Raw genomic sequence first — 25,570 nt, 5'->3', positions numbered from 1 at the left:
ACCAAACTGGGAGGTGTGGTATATACACCAGAAGGCTGTGCTGCCATTCAGCGTGACCTGGATAGGCTGGAAAGTTGGGCAGAGAGGAACCTGATGCGGTTCAACAAAGGCAAATGCAGAGTCCTGCTCCTGGGGAGGAACAACCCCATGCATCAGTACAGGCTTGGAGTGGACCTGCTGGAGAGCAGCTGTGCGGAGAGGGATCTGGTTGTCCTGGTGAACGACATGTTAACCACGAGCAAGCAGTATGCCATGGCTGCCAAGAAAGCTAATGGGATCCTGGGATGCATTAGGAGGAGTGTGGCCAGCAGGTCGAGGGAGGATTTTCTTCCCCTTCACACTGCCCTGGTGAGGCCCCATCTGGAACTGTGTTCAGTTCTGGGCTCCCCAGTTCAAGTAAGATGAAGAGCTACTGGAGAGAGTCCAGCGAAGGGCTACGAGGATGGTGAGGGGACTGGAACATCTCTCCTATAAGGAGAGGCTAAGGGAGCTGGGCTTGTTCAGCCTGAAGAGAGAAGGCTGCGAGGGCACCTAATATATACTTACAAATATCTGCAGGGTGGGTGTCAGTAGGATGGGGCCAAGCTCTTTTCAGTAGTGCCCAGTGACAGGACAAGGGGCAACGGGCACAAACTGAAGCACAGGAAGTTCCGTCTGAACATGAGGAAGAACTTCTTCCCTCTGAGGGTGACAGAGCACTGGAACAGGCTGCCCAGGGAGGTTGTGGAGTCTCCTTCTCGGAGATATTCAAGACCCGCCTGAACAAGGTCCTCTACAGCCTATAGTAGGTGACCCTGCTTGGGCAGGGGGGTTGGACTAGATGACCCACAGAGGTCCCTTCCAACCTCTACCATCTGTGATTCTGTGATTCTATGATCAACCTCCAACATGCTTTTTTTTTTCAAAATTTAGTTGATACTGGTTCAGACAATTACCAGAAAAGTTAGTGCAGTCATGTTATGACAGTTCTGAATTTCTTCAGTCTAGTCCTCTCAAATACCCAAGCTGCACACAAGCCTCTTTCAGACAGTCTGTTTTATCTATTATTGCAATGTCAAGATAGTCCTTCATTTGTTATAGATCGATTGTAAGGCTGGATTGCATTTTGAGATCTTCAAGATAAATCAAACCCCGGGATCAACCCCACAGATTATATAACATATCAAATTCAAAGTAAAAAAATAACAATTCAGGGACAAGAGCAGGCCAAAGACATCTTCATGAGGCAACAACACAGGAAGCGTATGTGGAAGAAGGTAAAAGAAATTTGAGAGAAGATTAGTTAATATTGGTGCAGTGCTCTGAAGATCAGAAGTGTGAAGCATGAAGTGTACCAAGGAGTGGCAGAGGAGGGGTGGGCACTTGGCCCATGGGGCATGGGAGTCTGTGAAGCATGGGCAGCCTCCATCCACAGGCACAAAGCTGAGTCTAGGGAGAGAAGGCTGAGTGAATTTTGCGCTTTATTTTATGGTATGGCATTTTCTGTATGTATTCTATTGCATGGCATGGTATTTATTTTTCGTAAGTATTGCATGTGCTGTATGGTATATACAGTATGGGGTTTATTGTATTCTATGGTATGGTCTGCTGTTTTTTATTGTATTCTTTGTATTGTAGTTTGTATTATATTGTACTGTATGTTATCTATTGTATGGTATGGTATTGTATGGTATAATGTTACACTGCATTTTGTATTGCATTTTATGTATTTTATGTGTCATAATGTATTTTACGTGTTCTCTTTAATGTATTGTACAGTAAGGCATTGATTTTATTGTAGGTATTTTATGTATTATTTTGTACAGATTATATGGAATGGTGTTTCTTGTACTGTATTTTCTCGACTACTGGGATTTGTATTGTCTAGTATGCATTGCATTCTGTGTCACGTATGGTATATGGTGTATTGTATTTTATGTTCTGCACTGTATCTATTGTATTCTATTTGATGAAGGTTAGGGTATGCACTGTACTGTATGCAGGCATTGTATGTACTGCATGCTGTGTCGGTATTGTATTGTTTATCGTGTGGTGCCTACTGTGTGTTGTACGGTATTGGATGATACGGTGTTGTATGGTGTGGCGTAGATTGCCTTGTCTATATCCTGTGTTTGTGTTGTAGGCATTGTATTTTGGTTTGTATTGTCTTTAGTACTGTATGCATTTGACTGTATGCAGTACACAGTGTATGCTGTAGCATGTGTTGTATGTGATGCGTGTGTTGTATTTTCTATTGTATGTGCTGTGCGTGTTGTGTTGTGGTGCTGGTGTTGTATCCTATATTGTGTTGTATGTCATGCTACGGCATTATTGCAATGCATGTGTTGTATTGTACGTATCGTATGTGTTGAGTTGCATGGTATGTATTGCAGGGCCTGGCGTTGCGTTTATTGTACGTACTGTATTTTTTATTGCATTGACTGCTGTATGGTGTTTTGGTTTGTATTGTGGTTTATCACAATCAAAATCAAGTGTTATTAAAGAAAACAAGCAGTCTGTACCGCACCGCAAGCTAATAAGCTTAATGCCTTGGTGATGTGTTTGACCTTTGCTTCTGGGACTTTTTTTCCCCTCTTCTTACTCATTCCATGTTGACTCTGTGAGGAGTCCCCTCTGTGTCTTCCTTCCACTCCAGCCTTCTGCTGCAGGCAAAGACAACAGACATGTCTATGCCATGCAATATTGTGCATTTTAAGAATTGCAAGGCACTCTCATGATCTACTTCTGTCAGTATGACATGGAATTGTACCTTGCAGAAAGAGCTGCTTGGTTGCCTATGTATTGTACTGATTTTAGCTCTGAGCACAGTGCCATGCTGACACAGCTACACGTGGCTTCCAGCTCAGGGCCCGCTTTTTTGTCACTTCCCTGGGAGATCTCTCATCTCTATTCCACTGTGTGACATGTGAAAAAAAGAGAAGTGATCGAGTGTGGTGCTGTTCTAACTTATATTTCAGCATCTAAGGAAACAGGACAAAGCCAACTCAAAACATTTCAGACATCGCCGGAGACTTCAGATGGTGTCTTGATATTCTAAAACGTTTTTAAATTGTACGTTTTTCTAAACAAACTGCTGGGACATGAGGCTAAAACTTTGGTGGTGTATGAAAATGAATATGTGAATAGTCTTCAGACTGCCTGTAAGGAATGGAGAGTGGTAACACGGGGTCCTTCTCGTGCTCCCAGGCGAGAGGCACCTTTATGGCTGGCAGTAAGAAGGGGTTTTAGCCAGTGCGTCCTTCTGCTGCCTCTTTTCCCAGCACCCACGCACGAATTACAAGAAAAGGAAAATGCAAGCAAATCCCTCTTGGTAACAAGAGAGCCGGGTGTGGGACCTGTGGCTGAGCTCGGGACAGGGAGCACCCCTGGAGCAGCCTTGGGGCTTGCTGCCAACCTGCCTTCAAATGAGCTCTCCCAGCAGGTTGGTGCCCAGGAGTTACTTGGAGTTTTGCTCTTCTCCTTCAGGAACCACGTTCGATGCCAAGCACACCCAGAGCCAGGAGAGGACTTCTAGGACAGCTGGGGCTGATGGTGACAGTTCCCACCAGCTGCCCAGGCCAGGGAGATGCAGGTGAGATAGCAGGGAGGAGACACCAACTAATTGCCTCTTCTCTTGCAGGAACAGGCTTTAGCAGCAGGAGAGAGCCAGGCACAAAGGGCCTCTGAGGTCAAAGAAAGTGTCACGCAGCCAGAGCACAAAGAGGCGAAAGGAGAGAAATAGGTGCAGGTCCCATGGCTGGGACAGTGCTTTCAAGGTACCACCTGCCATCGAAACACGAGAACAGCGAAAGGCACTGGCAGGTGATGGAGTGACTGGGAAGAGTGCCTGGCAGAGGGAAGAGCACTGAGAGACAGGAGACAAGACAGAAACGGAGGTGAACCAGATGGCAGGTTGAGACTGAGGGTCTACCAGCTACATTGCTCTTCTGGGCCAACACTGGTGCGGGCAGTCGCACTGCCTGCTATGCGTGGCCACAGACGTGCAATTGGAAGCAGCATGGCTTCATAGGCACTAGAAGACGTCCCCAAACAAACCGCACTCCACGCTGCTTTGGTTTTCAAAAATTGACCTGAAGGTGGTGCCCGATATCTGCTTAGAGCAGGCAGAAGGTGGCCTTGGAGAACGTCACTTGTCTTCTGTGGATACTCTGTGATGCCAGCAGCAGATTTTTGCAGGTGGTTAAGAGGGAATGGTGTGAGAGGTGGGCACACTTCAGCAATATGTGAAGGAAGAGCTGGGGTCATTCTGGCGAGAGTACTCTGGCAGAGACAGCTTTGCTTGTTTGGCTGAGCCCTGTCCCTAATCACCACAGCCCCCAAACAGGTAGTGCAGAGGGGACGTGCCTAGGTGGGAAGCAGCTCGGGGTATGCGTGGTCAAGCACCTCCAAGTCCTTCCTGACTCCAGCAGGTGGAGATGTGGCCGGTGGTTGGCAGGCCTGGTCCTCTTGTAAGGTCTGTGAATGCTGGGGCTGATCAGTCAGGTAGGTTGCAGCCACATGCCACCCACGGGACTGAAAAGGTCTCTGTCCTCTTGCTCGAGAGCTAGGCCAGCTTCAGGTTCGCTAGTGCACTGCGCACGCACACAGCGCTCCCACCAGGAGCTGGCCCGAGACACTCGGTCTTTCCAACTGCGGGGTCCCTATGACCTGTGTTCCCTTCTGCCATCGCCAGCAGCCAGGCCGCTAGACCCACCCCTCTAGCAGGTACAGAGCGGGGCCACACAGAAAAGGATGTGGAATGGCTCTCAAGAAGAAGGTCGGACAGGCTGTGGGGATTATTGAGAGGGCTTTAAACAGAGCTGGCGGGGCTCATTGAGAGGGCTTTAAACGAGGTTCAAAGGGGGAAGGGGACATCACCCAGCTCACTAGGGAAGAGCCCAGGTTTGGCGTGCCAGGGTCAGGGCTGAGATTTGATGAGGCTTTCTACAGGCAGCTACAAGCAGCCTCAAAATCACAGGCCCTGGTTCTCATGGGGACTTCAACCACCCTGACATCAGCTGGGAAGACCATACAGCTAGGCAGGCACAATCCAGGAGGTTCCTATAGAGCATCGATGATAACTTTCTGACGCAAGTGGTGAAGGAACCCACAAGGAAAGGCACTCTGCTGGACCTTGTATTAAGAAACAAGGAGGGACTGGTGGAGGCTGTGAAGGTCGGAGGTAGACTCAGCTGCAGTGACCATGGAATGGTCGAGTTCAGAATCCTGCATGGAGGAAGCAGGGCGATAAGCAGGATCAAAACCTTGGACCTCAGAAAGGCTAACTTTGGCGTCTTCAGGGAGCTACTGGGAAGAATCGCATGGGCCAGGGCTTTCGAAGGCAGGAAGGTCCAAGAGTGCTGGTCGCTGTTTAAATGTCACTTCCTCCACGCTCAGGAGCGGTGCATCCCCCTGAGAAAGAAGTATAACAAAGGAGGAAGGAGACCTGCATGGTTGAACAAGGAGATTCTAGTGGAGATCAGGTGGAAGAGAAAGGTCCGTGGAATGTGGAAAGAGGGGCAGGCCACTTGGGAAGAGTACAAAAACGTGGTGAGAGTGTGCAGGAATGTGACGAGAAAGGCCAAGACCCACTTGGAATTGGAGCTGGCAAGGGATGTCAAAAACAACAAGAAGGGCTTCTTCAAGTACATCAGCAGCAAAAGAAAGGCTAGGGACAATGTGGGGCCGCTGCTGAATGAGGTGGGTGTCCTGGTGACAGAGGATGCAGAGAAGGCAGAGCTACTGAATGCCTTCTTTGCTTCAGTCTTCAGTGTCAAGGCAGGCCCTCAAGAATCCCAGGCCCTGGAGGTAAGAGAAGAAACCTAGAGAGAGGACGACTTTCCCTTGGTTGAGGAGGACTGTGTGAGGGATCGATTAAACAATCTGGATACCCACAAATCCATGGGCCCCAATGGAATGCACCCACAAGTGCTGAGGGAGCTGGCAGATGTCATTGCTGAGCCACTCTCCATCATCTTTGAGAGGTCCTGGAGGACAGGAGAGGTGCCCGAGGACTGGAGGAAGGCCAATGTCACTCCAATCTTCTAAAAGGACAAGAAGCAGGACCCAGGGAACTACAGGCCGGTCAGCCTCACCTCCATCCCGGGAAAGGTGATGGAGCAGCTTATCCTGGAGGCCATCATCAAGCAAGTGGAGGAAAAGAAGGTTATCAGGAGTAGTCAGCATGGCTTCACCAAGGGGAACTCATGCCTGACTAATCTGATAGCTTTCTACGATGGCACGACTGGCTGGCTAGATGAAGTTAGAGCCGTGGATGTTTTCTACCTTGACTTCAGCAAGGCTTTCGACACAGTCTCCCATAATATCCTCCTAGGGAAGCTCAGGAAGTGTGGGCTAGATGAGTGGTTGGTGAAGTGGATTGAGAACTGTCTGAATGGCAGAACTCAGAGGGTTGTAGTCAGCGGCGCTGAGTCTAGTTGGAGACCGGTAACTAGTGGTGTCCCTCAGGGGTCAGTACTAGGCCCAGTCTTGTTTCACTTCTTCATCAACGACCTGGATGAAGAGTTTGAATGCACCCTCAGCATATTTGCTGATGACACCAAACTGGGAGGTGTGGTATATACACCAGAAGGCTGTGCTGCCATTCAGCGTGACCTGGATAGGCTGGAAAGTTGGGCAGAGAGGAACCTGATGCGGTTCAACAAAGGCAAATGCAGAGTCCTGCTCCTGGGGAGGAACAACCCCATGCATCAGTACAGGCTTGGAGTGGACCTGCTGGAGAGCAGCTGTGCGGAGAGGGATCTGGTTGTCCTGGTGAACGACAGGTTAACCACGAGCAAGCAGTATGCCATGGCTGCCAAGAAAGCTAATGGGATCCTGGGATGCATTAGGAGGAGTGTGGCCAGCAGGTCGAGGGAGGATTTTCTTCCCCTTCACACTGCCCTGGTGAGGCCCCATCTGGAACTGTGTTCAGTTCTGGGCTCCCCAGTTCAAGTAAGATGAAGAGCTACTGGAGAGAGTCCAGCGAAGGGCTACGAGGATGGTGAGGGGACTGGAACATCTCTCCTATAAGGAGAGGCTAAGGGAGCTGGGCTTGTTCAGCCTGAAGAGAGAAGGCTGCGAGGGCACCTAATATATACTTACAAATATCTGCAGGGTGGGTGTCAGTAGGATGGGGCCAAGCTCTTTTCAGTAGTGCCCAGTGACAGGACAAGGGGCAACGGGCACAAACTGAAGCACAGGAAGTTCCGTCTGAACATGAGGAAGAACTTCTTCCCTCTGAGGGTGACAGAGCACTGGAACAGGCTGCCCAGGGAGGTTGTGGAGTCTCCTTCTCGGAGATATTCAAGACCCGCCTGAACAAGGTCCTCTACAGCCTATAGTAGGTGACCCTGCTTGGGCAGGGGGGTTGGACTAGATGACCCACAGAGGTCCCTTCCAACCTCTACCATCTGTGATTCTGTGATTCTATGATCAACCTCCAACATGCTTTTTTTTTTCAAAATTTAGTTGATACTGGTTCAGACAATTACCAGAAAAGTTAGTGCAGTCATGTTATGACAGTTCTGAATTTCTTCAGTCTAGTCCTCTCAAATACCCAAGCTGCACACAAGCCTCTTTCAGACAGTCTGTTTTATCTATTATTGCAATGTCAAGATAGTCCTTCATTTGTTATAGATCGATTGTAAGGCTGGATTGCATTTTGAGATCTTCAAGATAAATCAAACCCCGGGATCAACCCCACAGATTATATAACATATCAAATTCAAAGTAAAAAAATAACAATTCAGGGACAAGAGCAGGCCAAAGACATCTTCATGAGGCAACAACACAGGAAGCGTATGTGGAAGAAGGTAAAAGAAATTTGAGAGAAGATTAGTTAATATTGGTGCAGTGCTCTGAAGATCAGAAGTGTGAAGCATGAAGTGTACCAAGGAGTGGCAGAGGAGGGGTGGGCACTTGGCCCATGGGGCATGGGAGTCTGTGAAGCATGGGCAGCCTCCATCCACAGGCACAAAGCTGAGTCTAGGGAGAGAAGGCTGAGTGAATTTTGCGCTTTATTTTATGGTATGGCATTTTCTGTATGTATTCTATTGCATGGCATGGTATTTATTTTTCGTAAGTATTGCATGTGCTGTATGGTATATACAGTATGGGGTTTATTGTATTCTATGGTATGGTCTGCTGGTTTTTATTGTATTCTTTGTATTGTAGTTTGTATTATATTGTACTGTATGTTATCTATTGTATGGTATGGTATTGTATGGTATAATGTTACACTGCATTTTGTATTGCATTTTATGTATTTTATGTGTCATAATGTATTTTACGTGTTCTCTTTAATGTATTGTACAGTAAGGCATTGATTTTATTGTAGGTATTTTATGTATTATTTTGTACAGATTATATGGAATGGTGTTTCTTGTACTGTATTTTCTCGACTACTGGGATTTGTATTGTCTAGTATGCATTGCATTCTGTGTCACGTATGGTATATGGTGTATTGTATTTTATGTTCTGCACTGTATCTATTGTATTCTATTTGATGAAGGTTAGGGTATGCACTGTACTGTATGCAGGCATTGTATGTACTGCATGCTGTGTCGGTATTGTATTGTTTATCGTGTGGTGCCTACTGTGTGTTGTACGGTATTGGATGATACGGTGTTGTATGGTGTGGCGTAGATTGCCTTGTCTATATCCTGTGTTTGTGTTGTAGGCATTGTATTTTGGTTTGTATTGTCTTTAGTACTGTATGCATTTGACTGTATGCAGTACACAGTGTATGCTGTAGCATGTGTTGTATGTGATGCGTGTGTTGTATTTTCTATTGTATGTGCTGTGCGTGTTGTGTTGTGGTGCTGGTGTTGTATCCTATATTGTGTTGTATGTCATGCTACGGCATTATTGCAATGCATGTGTTGTATTGTACGTATCGTATGTGTTGAGTTGCATGGTATGTATTGCAGGGCCTGGCGTTGCGTTTATTGTACGTACTGTATTTTTTATTGCATTGACTGCTGTATGGTGTTTTGGTTTGTATTGTGGTTTATCACAATCAAAATCAAGTGTTATTAAAGAAAACAAGCAGTCTGTACCGCACCGCAAGCTAATAAGCTTAATGCCTTGGTGATGTGTTTGACCTTTGCTTCTGGGACTTTTTTTCCCCTCTTCTTACTCATTCCATGTTGACTCTGTGAGGAGTCCCCTCTGTGTCTTCCTTCTACTCCAGCCTTCTGCTGCAGGCAAAGACAACAGACATGTCTATGCCATGCAATATTGTGCATTTTAAGAATTGCAAGGCACTCTCACGATCTACTTCTGTCAGTATGACATGGAATTGTACCTTGCAGAAAGAGCTGCTTGGTTGCCTGTGTATTGTACTGATTTTAGCTCTGAGCACAGTGCCATGCTGACACAGCTACACGTGGCTTCCAGCTCAGGGCCCGCTTTTTTGTCACTTCCCTGGGAGATCTCTCATCTCTATTCCACTGTGTGACATGTGAAAAAAAGAGAAGTGATCGAGTGTGGTGCTGTTCTAACTTATATTTCAGCATCTAAGGAAACAGGACAAAGCCAACTCAAAACATTTCAGACATCGCCGGAGACTTCAGATGGTGTCTTGATATTCTAAAACGTTTTTAAATTGTACGTTTTTCTAAACAAACTGCTGGGACATGAGGCTAAAACTTTGGTGGTGTATGAAAATGAATATGTGAATAGTCTTCAGACTGCCTGTAAGGAATGGAGAGTGGTAACACAGGGTCCTTCTCGTGCTCCCAGGCGAGAGGCACCTTTATGGCTGGCAGTAAGAAGGGGTTTTAGCCAGTGCGTCCTTCTGCTGCCTCTTTTCCCAGCACCCACGCACGAATTACAAGAAAAGGAAAATGCAAGCAAATCCCTCTTGGTAACAAGAGAGCCGGGTGTGGGACCTGTGGCTGAGCTCGGGACAGGGAGCACCCCTGGAGCAGCCTTGGGGCTTGCTGCCAACCTGCCTTCAAATGAGCTCTCCCAGCAGGTTGGTGCCCAGGAGTTACTTGGAGTTTTGCTCTTCTCCTTCAGGAACCACGTTCGATGCCAAGCACACCCAGAGCCAGGAGAGGACTTCTAGGACAGCTGGGGCTGATGGTGACAGTTCCCACCAGCTGCCCAGGCCAGGGAGATGCAGGTGAGATAGCAGGGAGGAGACACCAACTAATTGCCTCTTCTCTTGCAGGAACAGGCTTTAGCAGCAGGAGAGAGCCAGGCACAAAGGGCCTCTGAGGTCAAAGAAAGTGTCACGCAGCCAGAGCACAAAGAGGCGAAAGGAGAGAAATAGGTGCAGGTCCCATGGCTGGGACAGTGCTTTCAAGGTACCACCTGCCATCGAAACACGAGAACAGCGAAAGGCACTGGCAGGTGATGGAGTGACTGGGAAGAGTGCCTGGCAGAGGGAAGAGCACTGAGAGACAGGAGACAAGACAGAAACGGAGGTGAACCAGATGGCAGGTTGAGACTGAGGGTCTACCAGCTACATTGCTCTTCTGGGCCAACACTGGTGCGGGCAGTCGCACTGCCTGCTATGCGTGGCCACAGACGTGCAATTGGAAGCAGCATGGCTTCATAGGCACTAGAAGACGTCCCCAAACAAACCGCACTCCACGCTGCTTTGGTTTTCAAAAATTGACCTGAAGGTGGTGCCCGATATCTGCTTAGAGCAGGCAGAAGGTGGCCTTGGAGAACGTCACTTGTCTTCTGTGGATACTCTGTGATGCCAGCAGCAGATTTTTGCAGGTGGTTAAGAGGGAATGGTGTGAGAGGTGGGCACACTTCAGCAATATGTGAAGGAAGAGCTGGGGTCATTCTGGCGAGAGTACTCTGGCAGAGACAGCTTTGCTTGTTTGGCTGAGCCCTGTCCCTAATCACCACAGCCCCCAAACAGGTAGTGCAGAGGGGACGTGCCTAGGTGGGAAGCAGCTCGGGGTATGCGTGGTCAAGCACCTCCAAGTCCTTCCTGACTCCAGCAGGTGGAGATGTGGCCGGTGGTTGGCAGGCCTGGTCCTCTTGTAAGGTCTGTGAATGCTGGGGCTGATCAGTCAGGTAGGTTGCAGCCACATGCCACCCACGGGACTGAAAAGGTCTCTGTCCTCTTGCTCGAGAGCTAGGCCAGCTTCAGGTTCGCTAGTGCACTGCGCACGCACACAGCGCTCCCACCAGGAGCTGGCCCGAGACACTCGGTCTTTCCAACTGCGGGGTCCCTATGACCTGTGTTCCCTTCTGCCATCGCCAGCAGCCAGGCCGCTAGACCCACCCCTCTAGCAGGTACAGAGCGGGGCCACACAGAAAAGGATGTGGAATGGCTCTCAAGAAGAAGGTCGGACAGGCTGTGGGGATTATTGAGAGGGCTTTAAACAGAGCTGGCGGGGCTCATTGAGAGGGCTTTAAACGAGGTTCAAAGGGGGAAGGGGACATCACCCAGCTCACTAGGGAAGAGCCCAGGTTTGGCGTGCCAGGGTCAGGGCTGAGATTTGATGAGGCTTTCTACAGGCAGCTACAAGCAGCCTCAAAATCACAGGCCCTGGTTCTCATGGGGACTTCAACCACCCTGACATCAGCTGGGAAGACCATACAGCTAGGCAGGCACAATCCAGGAGGTTCCTATAGAGCATCGATGATAACTTTCTGACGCAAGTGGTGAAGGAACCCACAAGGAAAGGCACTCTGCTGGACCTTGTATTAAGAAACAAGGAGGGACTGGTGGAGGCTGTGAAGGTCGGAGGTAGACTCAGCTGCAGTGACCATGGAATGGTCGAGTTCAGAATCCTGCATGGAGGAAGCAGGGCGATAAGCAGGATCAAAACCTTGGACCTCAGAAAGGCTAACTTTGGCGTCTTCAGGGAGCTACTGGGAAGAATCGCATGGGCCAGGGCTTTCGAAGGCAGGAAGGTCCAAGAGTGCTGGTCGCTGTTTAAATGTCACTTCCTCCACGCTCAGGAGCGGTGCATCCCCCTGAGAAAGAAGTATAACAAAGGAGGAAGGAGACCTGCATGGTTGAACAAGGAGATTCTAGTGGAGATCAGGTGGAAGAGAAAGGTCCGTGGAATGTGGAAAGAGGGGCAGGCCACTTGGGAAGAGTACAAAAACGTGGTGAGAGTGTGCAGGGATGTGACGAGAAAGGCCAAGACCCACTTGGAATTGGAGCTGGCAAGGGATGTCAAAAACAACAAGAAGGGCTTCTTCAAGTACATCAGCAGCAAAAGAAAGGCTAGGGACAATGTGGGGCCGCTGCTGAATGAGGTGGGTGTCCTGGTGACAGAGGATGCAGAGAAGGCAGAGCTACTGAATGCCTTCTTTGCTTCAGTCTTCAGTGTCAAGGCAGGCCCTCAAGAATCCCAGGCCCTGGAGGTAAGAGAAGAAACCTAGAGAGAGGACGACTTTCCCTTGGTTGAGGAGGACTGTGTGAGGGATCGATTAAACAATCTGGATACCCACAAATCCATGGGCCCCAATGGAATGCACCCACAAGTGCTGAGGGAGCTGGCAGATGTCATTGCTGAGCCACTCTCCATCATCTTTGAGAGGTCCTGGAGGACAGGAGAGGTGCCCGAGGACTGGAGGAAGGCCAATGTCACTCCAATCTTCTAAAAGGACAAGAAGCAGGACCCAGGGAACTACAGGCCGGTCAGCCTCACCTCCATCCCGGGAAAGGTGATGGAGCAGCTTATCCTGGAGGCCATCATCAAGCAAGTGGAGGAAAAGAAGGTTATCAGGAGTAGTCAGCATGGCTTCACCAAGGGGAAATCATGCCTGACTAATCTGATAGCTTTCTACGATGGCATGACTGGCTGGCTACATGAAGTTAGAGCCGTGGATGTTTTCTACCTTGACTTCAGCAAGGCTTTCGACACAGTCTCCCATAATATCCTCCTAGGGAAGCTCAGGAAGTGTGGGCTAGATGAGTGGTTGGTGAAGTGGATTGAGAACTGTCTGAATGGCAGAACTCAGAGGGTTGTAGTCAGCGGCGCTGAGTCTAGTTGGAGACCGGTAACTAGTGGTGTCCCTCAGGGGTCAGTACTAGGCCCAGTCTTGTTTCACTTCTTCATCAACGACCTGGATGAAGAGTTTGAATGTACCCTCAGCATATTTGCTGATGACACCAAACTGGGAGGTGTGGTATATACACCAGAAGGCTGTGCTGCCATTCAGCGTGACCTGGATAGGCTGGAAAGTTGGGCAGAGAGGAACCTGATGCGGTTCAACAAAGGCAAATGCAGAGTCCTGCTCCTGGGGAGGAACAACCCCATGCATCAGTACAGGCTTGGAGTGGACCTGCTGGAGAGCAGCTGTGCGGAGAGGGATCTGGTTGTCCTGGTGAACGACAGGTTAACCACGAGCAAGCAGTATGCCATGGCTGCCAAGAAAGCTAATGGGATCCTGGGATGCATTAGGAGGAGTGTGGCCAGCAGGTCGAGGGAGGATTTTCTTCCCCTTCACACTGCCCTGGTGAGGCCCCATCTGGAACTGTGTTCAGTTCTGGGCTCCCCAGTTCAAGTAAGATGAAGAGCTACTGGAGAGAGTCCAGCGAAGGGCTACGAGGATGGTGAGGGGACTGGAACATCTCTCCTATAAGGAGAGGCTAAGGGAGCTGGGCTTGTTCAGCCTGAAGAGAGAAGGCTGCGAGGGCACCTAATATATACTTACAAATATCTGCAGGGTGGGTGTCAGTAGGATGGGGCCAAGCTCTTTTCAGTAGTGCCCAGTGACAGGACAAGGGGCAACGGGCACAAACTGAAGCACAGGAAGTTCCGTCTGAACATGAGGAAGAACTTCTTCCCTCTGAGGGTGACAGAGCACTGGAACAGGCTGCCCAGGGAGGTTGTGGAGTCTCCTTCTCGGAGATATTCAAGACCCGCCTGAACAAGGTCCTCTACAGCCTATAGTAGGTGACCCTGCTTGGGCAGGGGGGTTGGACTAGATGACCCACAGAGGTCCCTTCCAACCTCTACCATCTGTGATTCTGTGATTCTATGATCAACCTCCAACATGCTTTTTTTTTTCAAAATTTAGTTGATACTGGTTCAGACAATTACCAGAAAAGTTAGTGCAGTCATGTTATGACAGTTCTGAATTTCTTCAGTCTAGTCCTCTCAAATACCCAAGCTGCACACAAGCCTCTTTCAGACAGTCTGTTTTATCTATTATTGCAATGTCAAGATAGTCCTTCATTTGTTATAGATCGATTGTAAGGCTGGATTGCATTTTGAGATCTTCAAGATAAATCAAACCCCGGGATCAACCCCACAGATTATATAACATATCAAATTCAAAGTAAAAAAATAACAATTCAGGGACAAGAGCAGGCCAAAGACATCTTCATGAGGCAACAACACAGGAAGCGTATGTGGAAGAAGGTAAAAGAAATTTGAGAGAAGATTAGTTAATATTGGTGCAGTGCTCTGAAGATCAGAAGTGTGAAGCATGAAGTGTACCAAGGAGTGGCAGAGGAGGGGTGGGCACTTGGCCCATGGGGCATGGGAGTCTGTGAAGCATGGGCAGCCTCCATCCACAGGCACAAAGCTGAGTCTAGGGAGAGAAGGCTGAGTGAATTTTGCGCTTTATTTTATGGTATGGCATTTTCTGTATGTATTCTATTGCATGGCATGGTATTTATTTTTCGTAAGTATTGCATGTGCTGTATGGTATATACAGTATGGGGTTTATTGTATTCTATGGTATGGTCTGCTGTTTTTTATTGTATTCTTTGTATTGTAGTTTGTATTATATTGTACTGTATGTTATCTATTGTATGGTATGGTATTGTATGGTATAATGTTACACTGCATTTTGTATTGCATTTTATGTATTTTATGTGTCATAATGTATTTTACGTGTTCTCTTTAATGTATTGTACAGTAAGGCATTGATTTTATTGTAGGTATTTTATGTATTATTTTGTACAGATTATATGGAATGGTGTTTCTCGTACTGTATTTTCTCGACTACTGGGATTTGTATTGTCTAGTATGCATTGCATTCTGTGTCACGTATGGTATATGGTGTATTGTATTTTATGTTCTGCACTGTATCTATTGTATTCTATTTGATGAAGGTTAGGGTATGCACTGTACTGTATGCATGCATTGTATGTACTGCATGCTGTGTCGGTATTGTATTGTTTATCGTGTGGTGCCTACTGTGTGTTGTATGGTATTGGATGATACGGTGTTGTATGGTGTGGCGTAGATTGCCTTGTCTATATCCTGTGTTTGTGTTGTAGGCATTGTATTTTGGTTTGTATTGTCTTTAGTACTGTATGCATTTGACTGTATGCAGTACACAGTGTATGCTGTAGCATGTGTTGTATGTGATGCGTGTGTTGTATTTTCTATTGTATGTGCTGTGCGTGTTGTGTTGTGGTGCTGGTGTTGTATCCTATATTGTGTTGTATGTCATGCTACGGCATTATTGCAATGCATGTGTTGTATTGTACGTATCGTATGTGTTGAGTTGCATGGTATGTATTGCAGGGCCTGGCGTTGCGTTTATTGTACGTACTGTATTTTTTATTGCATTGACTGCTGTATGGTGTTTTGGTTTGTATTGTGGTTTATCACAATCAAAATCAAGTGTTATTAAAGAAAACAAGCAGTCTGTACCGCACCGCAAGCTAATAAGCTTAATGCCTTGGTGATGTGTTTGACCTTTGCTTCTGGGACTTTTTTTCCCCTCTTCTTACTCATTCCATGTTGACTCTGTGAGGAGTCCCCTCTGTGTCTTCCTTCTACTCCAGCCTTCTGCTGCAGGCAAAGACAACAGACATGTCTATGCCATGCAATATTGTGCATTTTAAGAATTGCAAGGCACTCTCACGATCTACTTCTGTCAGTATGACATGGAATTGTACCTTGCAGAAAGAGCTGCTTGGTTGCCTATGTATTGTACTGATTTTAGCTCTGAGCACAGTGCCATGCTGACACAGCTACACGTGGCTTCCAGCTCAGGGCCCGCTTTTTTGTCACTTCCCTGGGAGATCTCTCATCTCTATTCCACTGTGTGACATGTGAAAAAAAGAGAAGTGATCGAGTGTGGTGCTGTTCTAACTTATATTTCAGCATCTAAGGAAACAGGACAAAGCCAACTCAAAACATTTCAGACATCGCCGGAGACTTCAGATGGTGTCTTGATATTCTAAAACGTTTTTAAATTGTACGTTTTTCTAAACAAACTGCTGGGACATGAGGCTAAAACTTTGGGGGTGTATGAAAATGAATATGTGAATAGTCTTCAGACTGCCTGTAAGGAATGGAGAGTGGTAACACGGGGTCCTTCTCGTGCTCCCAGGCGAGAGGCACCTTTATGGCTGGCAGTAAGAAGGGGTTTTAGCCAGTGCGTCCTTCTGCTGCCTCTTTTCCCAGCACCCACGCACGAATTACAAGAAAAGGAAAATGCAAGCAAATCCCTCTTGGTAACAAGAGAGCCGGGTGTGGGACCTGTGGCTGAGCTCGGGACAGGGAGCACCCCTGGAGCAGCCTTGGGGCTTGCTGCCAACCTGCCTTCAAATGAGCTCTCCCAGCAGGTTGGTGCCCAGGAGTTACTTGGAGTTTTGCTCTTCTCCTTCAGGAACCACGTTCGATGCCAAGCACACCCAGAGCCAGGAGAGGACTTCTAGGACAGCTGGGGCTGATGGTGACAGTTCCCACCAGCTGCCCAGGCCAGGGAGATGCAGGTGAGATAGCAGGGAGGAGACACCAACTAATTGCCTCTTCTCTTGCAGGAACAGGCTTTAGCAGCAGGAGAGAGCCAGGCACAAAGGGCCTCTGAGGTCAAAGAAAGTGTCACGCAGCCAGAGCACAAAGAGGCGAAAGGAGAGAAATAGGTGCAGGTCCCATGGCTGGGACAGTGCTTTCAAGGTACCACCTGCCATCGAAACACGAGAACAGCGAAAGGCACTGGCAGGTGATGGAGTGACTGGGAAGAGTGCCTGGCAGAGGGAAGAGCACTGAGAGACAGGAGACAAGACAGAAACGGAGGTGAACCAGATGGCAGGTTGAGACTGAGGGTCTACCAGCTACATTGCTCTTCTGGGCCAACACTGGTGCGGGCAGTCGCACTGCCTGCTATGCGTGGCCACAGACGTGCAATTGGAAGCAGCATGGCTTCATAGGCACTAGAAGACGTCCCCAAACAAACCGCACTCCACGCTGCTTTGGTTTTCAAAAATTGACCTGAAGGTGGTGCCCGATATCTGCTTAGAGCAGGCAGAAGGTGGCCTTGGAGAACGTCACTTGTCTTCTGTGGATACTCTGTGATGCCAGCAGCAGATTTTTGCAGGTGGTTAAGAGGGAATGGTGTGAGAGGTGGGCACACTTCAGCAATATGTGAAGGAAGAGCTGGGGTCATTCTGGGGAGAGCACTCTGGCAGAGACAGCTTTGCTTGTTTGGCTGAGCCCTGTCCCTAATCACCACAGCCCCCAAACAGGTAGTGCAGAGGGGACGTGCCTAGGTGGGAAGCAGCTCGGGGTATGCGTGGTCAAGCACCTCCAAGTCCTTCCTGACTCCAGCAGGTGGAGATGTGGCCGGTGGTTGGCAGGCCTGGTCCTCTTGTAAGGTCTGTGAATGCTGGGGCTGATCAGTCAGGTAGGTTGCAGCCACATGCCACCCACGGGACTGAAAAGGTCTCTGTCCTCTTGCTCGAGAGCTAGGCCAGCTTCAGGTTCGCTAGTGCACTGCGCACGCACACAGCGCTCCCACCAGGAGCTGGCCCGAGACACTCGGTCTTTCCAACTGCGGGGTCCCTATGACCTGTGTTCCCTTCTGCCATCGCCAGCAGCCAGGCCGCTAGACCCACCCCTCTAGCAGGTACAGAGCGGGGCCACACAGAAAAGGATGTGGAATGGCTCTCAAGAAGAAGGTCGGACAGGCTGTGGGGATTATTGAGAGGGCTTTAAACAGAGCTGGCGGGGCTCATTGAGAGGGCTTTAAACGAGGTTCAAAGGGGGAAGGGGACATCACCCAGCTCACTAGGGAAGAGCCCAGGTTTGGCGTGCCAGGGTCAGGGCTGAGATTTGATGAGGCTTTCTACAGGCAGCTACAAGCAGCCTCAAAATCACAGGCCCTGGTTCTCATGGGGACTTCAACCACCCTGACATCAGCTGGGAAGACCATACAGCTAGGCAGGCACAATCCAGGAGGTTCCTATAGAGCATCGATGATAACTTTCTGACGCAAGTGGTGAAGGAACCCACAAGGAAAGGCACTCTGCTGGACCTTGTATTAAGAAACAAGGAGGGACTGGTGGAGGCTGTGAAGGTCGGAGGTAGACTCAGCTGCAGTGACCATGGAATGGTCGAGTTCAGAATCCTGCATGGAGGAAGCAGGGCGATAAGCAGGATCAAAACCTTGGACCTCAGAAAGGCTAACTTTGGCGTCTTCAGGGAGCTACTGGGAAGAATCGCATGGGCCAGGGCTTTCGAAGGCAGGAAGGTCCAAGAGTGCTGGTCGCTGTTTAAATGTCACTTCCTCCACGCTCAGGAGCGGTGCATCCCCCTGAGAAAGAAGTATAACAAAGGAGGAAGGAGACCTGCATGGTTGAACAAGGAGATTCTAGTGGAGATCAGGTGGAAGAGAAAGGTCCGTGGAATGTGGAAAGAGGGGCAGGCCACTTGGGAAGAGTACAAAAACGTGGTGAGAGCGTGCAGGGATGTGACGAGAAAGGCCAAGACCCACTTGGAATTGGAGCTGGCAAGGGATGTCAAAAACAACAAGAAGGGCTTCTTCAAGTACATCAGCAGCAAAAGAAAGGCTAGGGACAATGTGGGGCCGCTGCTGAATGAGGTGGGTGTCCTGGTGACAGAGGATGCAGAGAAGGCAGAGCTACTGAATGCCTTCTTTGCTTCAGTCTTCAGTGTCAAGGCAGGCCCTCAAGAATCCCAGGCCCTGGAGGTAAGAGAAGAAACCTAGAGAGAGGACGACTTTCCCTTGGTTGAGGAGGACTGTGTGAGGGATCGATTAAACAATCTGGATACCCACAAATCCATGGGCCCCAATGGAATGCACCCACAAGTGCTGAGGGAGCTGGCAGATGTCATTGCTGAGCCACTCTCCATCATCTTTGAGAGGTCCTGGAGGACAGGAGAGGTGCCCGAGGACTGGAGGAAGGCCAATGTCACTCCAATCTTCTAAAAGGACAAGAAGCAGGACCCAGGGAACTACAGGCCGGTCAGCCTCACCTCCATCCCGGGAAAGGTGATGGAGCAGCTTATCCTGGAGGCCATCATCAAGCAAGTGGAGGAAAAGAAGGTTATCAGGAGTAGTCAGCATGGCTTCACCAAGGGGAAATCATGCCTGACTAATCTGATAGCTTTCTACGATGGCACGACTGGCTGGCTACATGAAGTTAGAGCCGTGGATGTTTTCTACCTTGACTTCAGCAAGGCTTTCGACACAGTCTCCCATAATATCCTCCTAGGGAAGCTCAGGAAGTGTGGGCTAGATGAGTGGTTGGTGAAGTGGATTGAGAACTGTCTGAATGGCAGAACTCAGAGGGTTGTAGTCAGCGGCGCTGAGTCTAGTTGGAGACCGGTAACTAGTGGTGTCCCTCAGGGGTCAGTACTAGGCCCAGTCTTGTTTCACTTCTTCATCAACGACCTGGATGAAGAGTTTGAATGCACCCTCAGCATATTTGCTGATGACACCAAACTGGGAGGTGTGGTATATACACCAGAAGGCTGTGCTGCCATTCAGCGTGACCTGGATAGGCTGGAAAGTTGGGCAGAGAGGAACCTGATGCGGTTCAACAAAGGCAAATGCAGAGTCCTGCTCCTGGGGAGGAACAACCCCATGCATCAGTACAGGCTTGGAGTGGACCTGCTGGAGAGCAGCTGTGCGGAGAGGGATCTGGTTGTCCTGGTGAACGACAGGTTAACCACGAGCAAGCAGTATGCCATGGCTGCCAAGAAAGCTAATGGGATCCTGGGATGCATTAGGAGGAGTGTGGCCAGCAGGTCGAGGGAGGATTTTCTTCCCCTTCACACTGCCCTGGTGAGGCCCCATCTGGAACTGTGTTCAGTTCTGGGCTCCCCAGTTCAAGTAAGATGAAGAGCTACTGGAGAGAGTCCAGCGAAGGGCTACGAGGATGGTGAGGGGACTGGAACATCTCTCCTATAAGGAGAGGCTAAGGGAGCTGGGCTTGTTCAGCCTGAAGAGAGAAGGCTGCGAGGGCACCTAATATATACTTACAAATATCTGCAGGGTGGGTGTCAGTAGGATGGGGCCAAGCTCTTTTCAGTAGTGCCCAGTGACAGGACAAGGGGCAACGGGCACAAACTGAAGCACAGGAAGTTCCGTCTGAACATGAGGAAGAACTTCTTCCCTCTGAGGGTGACAGAGCACTGGAACAGGCTGCCCAGGGAGGTTGTGGAGTCTCCTTCTCGGAGATATTCAAGACCCGCCTGAACAAGGTCCTCTACAGCCTATAGTAGGTGACCCTGCTTGGGCAGGGGGGTTGGACTAGATGACCCACAGAGGTCCCTTCCAACCTCTACCATCTGTGATTCTGTGATTCTATGATCAACCTCCAACATGCTTTTTTTTTTCAAAATTTAGTTGATACTGGTTCAGACAATTACCAGAAAAGTTAGTGCAGTCATGTTATGACAGTTCTGAATTTCTTCAGTCTAGTCCTCTCAAATACCCAAGCTGCACACAAGCCTCTTTCAGACAGTCTGTTTTATCTATTATTGCAATGTCAAGATAGTCCTTCATTTGTTATAGATCGATTGTAAGGCTGGATTGCATTTTGAGATCTTCAAGATAAATCAAACCCCGGGATCAACCCCACAGATTATATAACATATCAAATTCAAAGTAAAAAAATAACAATTCAGGGACAAGAGCAGGCCAAAGACATCTTCATGAGGCAACAACACAGGAAGCGTATGTGGAAGAAGGTAAAAGAAATTTGAGAGAAGATTAGTTAATATTGGTGCAGTGCTCTGAAGATCAGAAGTGTGAAGCATGAAGTGTACCAAGGAGTGGCAGAGGAGGGGTGGGCACTTGGCCCATGGGGCATGGGAGTCTGTGAAGCATGGGCAGCCTCCATCCACAGGCACAAAGCTGAGTCTAGGGAGAGAAGGCTGAGTGAATTTTGTGCTTTATTTTATGGTATGGCATTTTCTGTATGTATTCTATTGCATGGCATGGTATTTATTTTTCGTAAGTATTGCATGTGCTGTATGGTATATACAGTATGGGGTTTATTGTATTCTATGGTATGGTCTGCTGGTTTTTATTGTATTCTTTGTATTGTAGTTTGTATTATATTGTACTGTATGTTATCTATTGTATGGTATGGTATTGTATGGTATAATGTTACACTGCATTTTGTATTGCATTTTATGTATTTTATGTGTCATAATGTATTTTACGTGTTCTCTTTAATGTATTGTACAGTAAGGCATTGATTTTATTGTAGGTATTTTATGTATTATTTTGTACAGATTATATGGAATGGTGTTTCTTGTACTGTATTTTCTCGACTACTGGGATTTGTATTGTCTAGTATGCATTGCATTCTGTGTCACGTATGGTATATGGTGTATTGTATTTTATGTTCTGCACTGTATCTATTGTATTCTATTTGATGAAGGTTAGGGTATGCACTGTACTGTATGCATGCATTGTATGTACTGCATGCTGTGTCGGTATTGTATTGTTTATCGTGTGGTGCCTACTGTGTGTTGTATGGTATTGGATGATACGGTGTTGTATGGTGTGGCGTAGATTGCCTTGTCTATATCCTGTGTTTGTGTTGTAGGCATTGTATTTTGGTTTGTATTGTCTTTAGTACTGTATGCATTTGACTGTATGCAGTACACAGTGTATGCTGTAGCATGTGTTGTATGTGATGCGTGTGTTGTATTTTCTATTGTATGTGCTGTGCGTGTTGTGTTGTGGTGCTGGTGTTGTATCCTATATTGTGTTGTATGTCATGCTACGGCATTATTGCAATGCATGTGTTGTATTGTACGTATCGTATGTGTTGAGTTGCATGGTATGTATTGCAGGGCCTGGCGTTGCGTTTATTGTACGTACTGTATTTTTTATTGCATTGACTGCTGTATGGTGTTTTGGTTTGTATTGTGGTTTATCACAATCAAAATCAAGTGTTATTAAAGAAAACAAGCAGTCTGTACCGCACCGCAAGCTAATAAGCTTAATGCCTTGGTGATGTGTTTGACCTTTGCTTCTGGGACTTTTTTTCCCCTCTTCTTACTCATTCCATGTTGACTCTGTGAGGAGTCCCCTCTGTGTCTTCCTTCTACTCCAGCCTTCTGCTGCAGGCAAAGACAACAGACATGTCTATGCCATGCAATATTGTGCATTTTAAGAATTGCAAGGCACTCTCACGATCTACTTCTGTCAGTATGACATGGAATTGTACCTTGCAGAAAGAGCTGCTTGGTTGCCTATGTATTGTACTGATTTTAGCTCTGAGCACAGTGCCATGCTGACACAGCTACACGTGGCTTCCAGCTCAGGGCCCGCTTTTTTGTCACTTCCCTGGGAGATCTCTCATCTCTATTCCACTGTGTGACATGTGAAAAAAAGAGAAGTGATCGAGTGTGGTGCTGTTCTAACTTATATTTCAGCATCTAAGGAAACAGGACAAAGCCAACTCAAAACATTTCAGACATCGCCGGAGACTTCAGATGGTGTCTTGATATTCTAAAACGTTTTTAAATTGTACGTTTTTCTAAACAAACTGCTGGGACATGAGGCTAAAACTTTGGGGGTGTATGAAAATGAATATGTGAATAGTCTTCAGACTGCCTGTAAGGAATGGAGAGTGGTAACACGGGGTCCTTCTCGTGCTCCCAGGCGAGAGGCACCTTTATGGCTGGCAGTAAGAAGGGGTTTTAGCCAGTGCGTCCTTCTGCTGCCTCTTTTCCCAGCACCCACGCACGAATTACAAGAAAAGGAAAATGCAAGCAAATCCCTCTTGGTAACAAGAGAGCCGGGTGTGGGACCTGTGGCTGAGCTCGGGACAGGGAGCACCCCTGGAGCAGCCTTGGGGCTTGCTGCCAACCTGCCTTCAAATGAGCTCTCCCAGCAGGTTGGTGCCCAGGAGTTACTTGGAGTTTTGCTCTTCTCCTTCAGGAACCACGTTCGATGCCAAGCACACCCAGAGCCAGGAGAGGACTTCTAGGACAGCTGGGGCTGATGGTGACAGTTCCCACCAGCTGCCCAGGCCAGGGAGATGCAGGTGAGATAGCAGGGAGGAGACACCAACTAATTGCCTCTTCTCTTGCAGGAACAGGCTTTAGCAGCAGGAGAGAGCCAGGCACAAAGGGCCTCTGAGGTCAAAGAAAGTGTCACGCAGCCAGAGCACAAAGAGGCGAAAGGAGAGAAATAGGTGCAGGTCCCATGGCTGGGACAGTGCTTTCAAGGTACCACCTGCCATCGAAACACGAGAACAGCGAAAGGCACTGGCAGGTGATGGAGTGACTGGGAAGAGTGCCTGGCAGAGGGAAGAGCACTGAGAGACAGGAGACAAGACAGAAACGGAGGTGAACCAGATGGCAGGTTGAGACTGAGGGTCTACCAGCTACATTGCTCTTCTGGGCCAACACTGGTGCGGGCAGTCGCACTGCCTGCTATGCGTGGCCACAGACGTGCAATTGGAAGCAGCATGGCTTCATAGGCACTAGAAGACGTCCCCAAACAAACCGCACTCCACGCTGCTTTGGTTTTCAAAAATTGACCTGAAGGTGGTGCCCGATATCTGCTTAGAGCAGGCAGAAGGTGGCCTTGGAGAACGTCACTTGTCTTCTGTGGATACTCTGTGATGCCAGCAGCAGATTTTTGCAGGTGGTTAAGAGGGAATGGTGTGAGAGGTGGGCACACTTCAGCAATATGTGAAGGAAGAGCTGGGGTCATTCTGGGGAGAGCACTCTGGCAGAGACAGCTTTGCTTGTTTGGCTGAGCCCTGTCCCTAATCACCACAGCCCCCAAACAGGTAGTGCAGAGGGGACGTGCCTAGGTGGGAAGCAGCTCGGGGTATGCGTGGTCAAGCACCTCCAAGTCCTTCCTGACTCCAGCAGGTGGAGATGTGGCCGGTGGTTGGCAGGCCTGGTCCTCTTGTAAGGTCTGTGAATGCTGGGGCTGATCAGTCAGGTAGGTTGCAGCCACATGCCACCCACGGGACTGAAAAGGTCTCTGTCCTCTTGCTCGAGAGCTAGGCCAGCTTCAGGTTCGCTAGTGCACTGCGCACGCACACAGCGCTCCCACCAGGAGCTGGCCCGAGACACTCGGTCTTTCCAACTGCGGGGTCCCTATGACCTGTGTTCCCTTCTGCCATCGCCAGCAGCCAGGCCGCTAGACCCACCCCTCTAGCAGGTACAGAGCGGGGCCACACAGAAAAGGATGTGGAATGGCTCTCAAGAAGAAGGTCGGACAGGCTGTGGGGATTATTGAGAGGGCTTTAAACAGAGCTGGCGGGGCTCATTGAGAGGGCTTTAAACGAGGTTCAAAGGGGGAAGGGGACATCACCCAGCTCACTAGGGAAGAGCCCAGGTTTGGCGTGCCAGGGTCAGGGCTGAGATTTGATGAGGCTTTCTACAGGCAGCTACAAGCAGCCTCAAAATCACAGGCCCTGGTTCTCATGGGGACTTCAACCACCCTGACATCAGCTGGGAAGACCATACAGCTAGGCAGGCACAATCCAGGAGGTTCCTATAGAGCATCGATGATAACTTTCTGACGCAAGTGGTGAAGGAACCCACAAGGAAAGGCACTCTGCTGGACCTTGTATTAAGAAACAAGGAGGGACTGGTGGAGGCTGTGAAGGTCGGAGGTAGACTCAGCTGCAGTGACCATGGAATGGTCGAGTTCAGAATCCTGCATGGAGGAAGCAGGGCGATAAGCAGGATCAAAACCTTGGACCTCAGAAAGGCTAACTTTGGCGTCTTCAGGGAGCTACTGGGAAGAATCGCATGGGCCAGGGCTTTCGAAGGCAGGAAGGTCCAAGAGTGCTGGTCGCTGTTTAAATGTCACTTCCTCCACGCTCAGGAGCGGTGCATCCCCCTGAGAAAGAAGTATAACAAAGGAGGAAGGAGACCTGCATGGTTGAACAAGGAGATTCTAGTGGAGATCAGGTGGAAGAGAAAGGTCCGTGGAATGTGGAAAGAGGGGCAGGCCACTTGGGAAGAGTACAAAAACGTGGTGAGAGCGTGCAGGGATGTGACGAGAAAGGCCAAGACCCACTTGGAATTGGAGCTGGCAAGGGATGTCAAAAACAACAAGAAGGGCTTCTTCAAGTACATCAGCAGCAAAAGAAAGGCTAGGGACAATGTGGGGCCGCTGCTGAATGAGGTGGGTGTCCTGGTGACAGAGGATGCAGAGAAGGCAGAGCTACTGAATGCCTTCTTTGCTTCAGTCTTCAGTGTCAAGGCAGGCCCTCAAGAATCCCAGGCCCTGGAGGTAAGAGAAGAAACCTAGAGAGAGGACGACTTTCCCTTGGTTGAGGAGGACTGTGTGAGGGATCGATTAAACAATCTGGATACCCACAAATCCATGGGCCCCAATGGAATGCACCCACAAGTGCTGAGGGAGCTGGCAGATGTCATTGCTGAGCCACTCTCCATCATCTTTG

This window comes from Opisthocomus hoazin, chromosome 29, assembly GCF_030867145.1.
Source record: "Opisthocomus hoazin isolate bOpiHoa1 chromosome 29, bOpiHoa1.hap1, whole genome shotgun sequence".
In the NCBI taxonomy this organism is placed as follows: Eukaryota; Metazoa; Chordata; class Aves; order Opisthocomiformes; family Opisthocomidae; genus Opisthocomus; species Opisthocomus hoazin.
The sequence above is the reverse complement of the archived record's forward strand: the minus strand, read 5'-3'. Positions refer to the sequence as shown.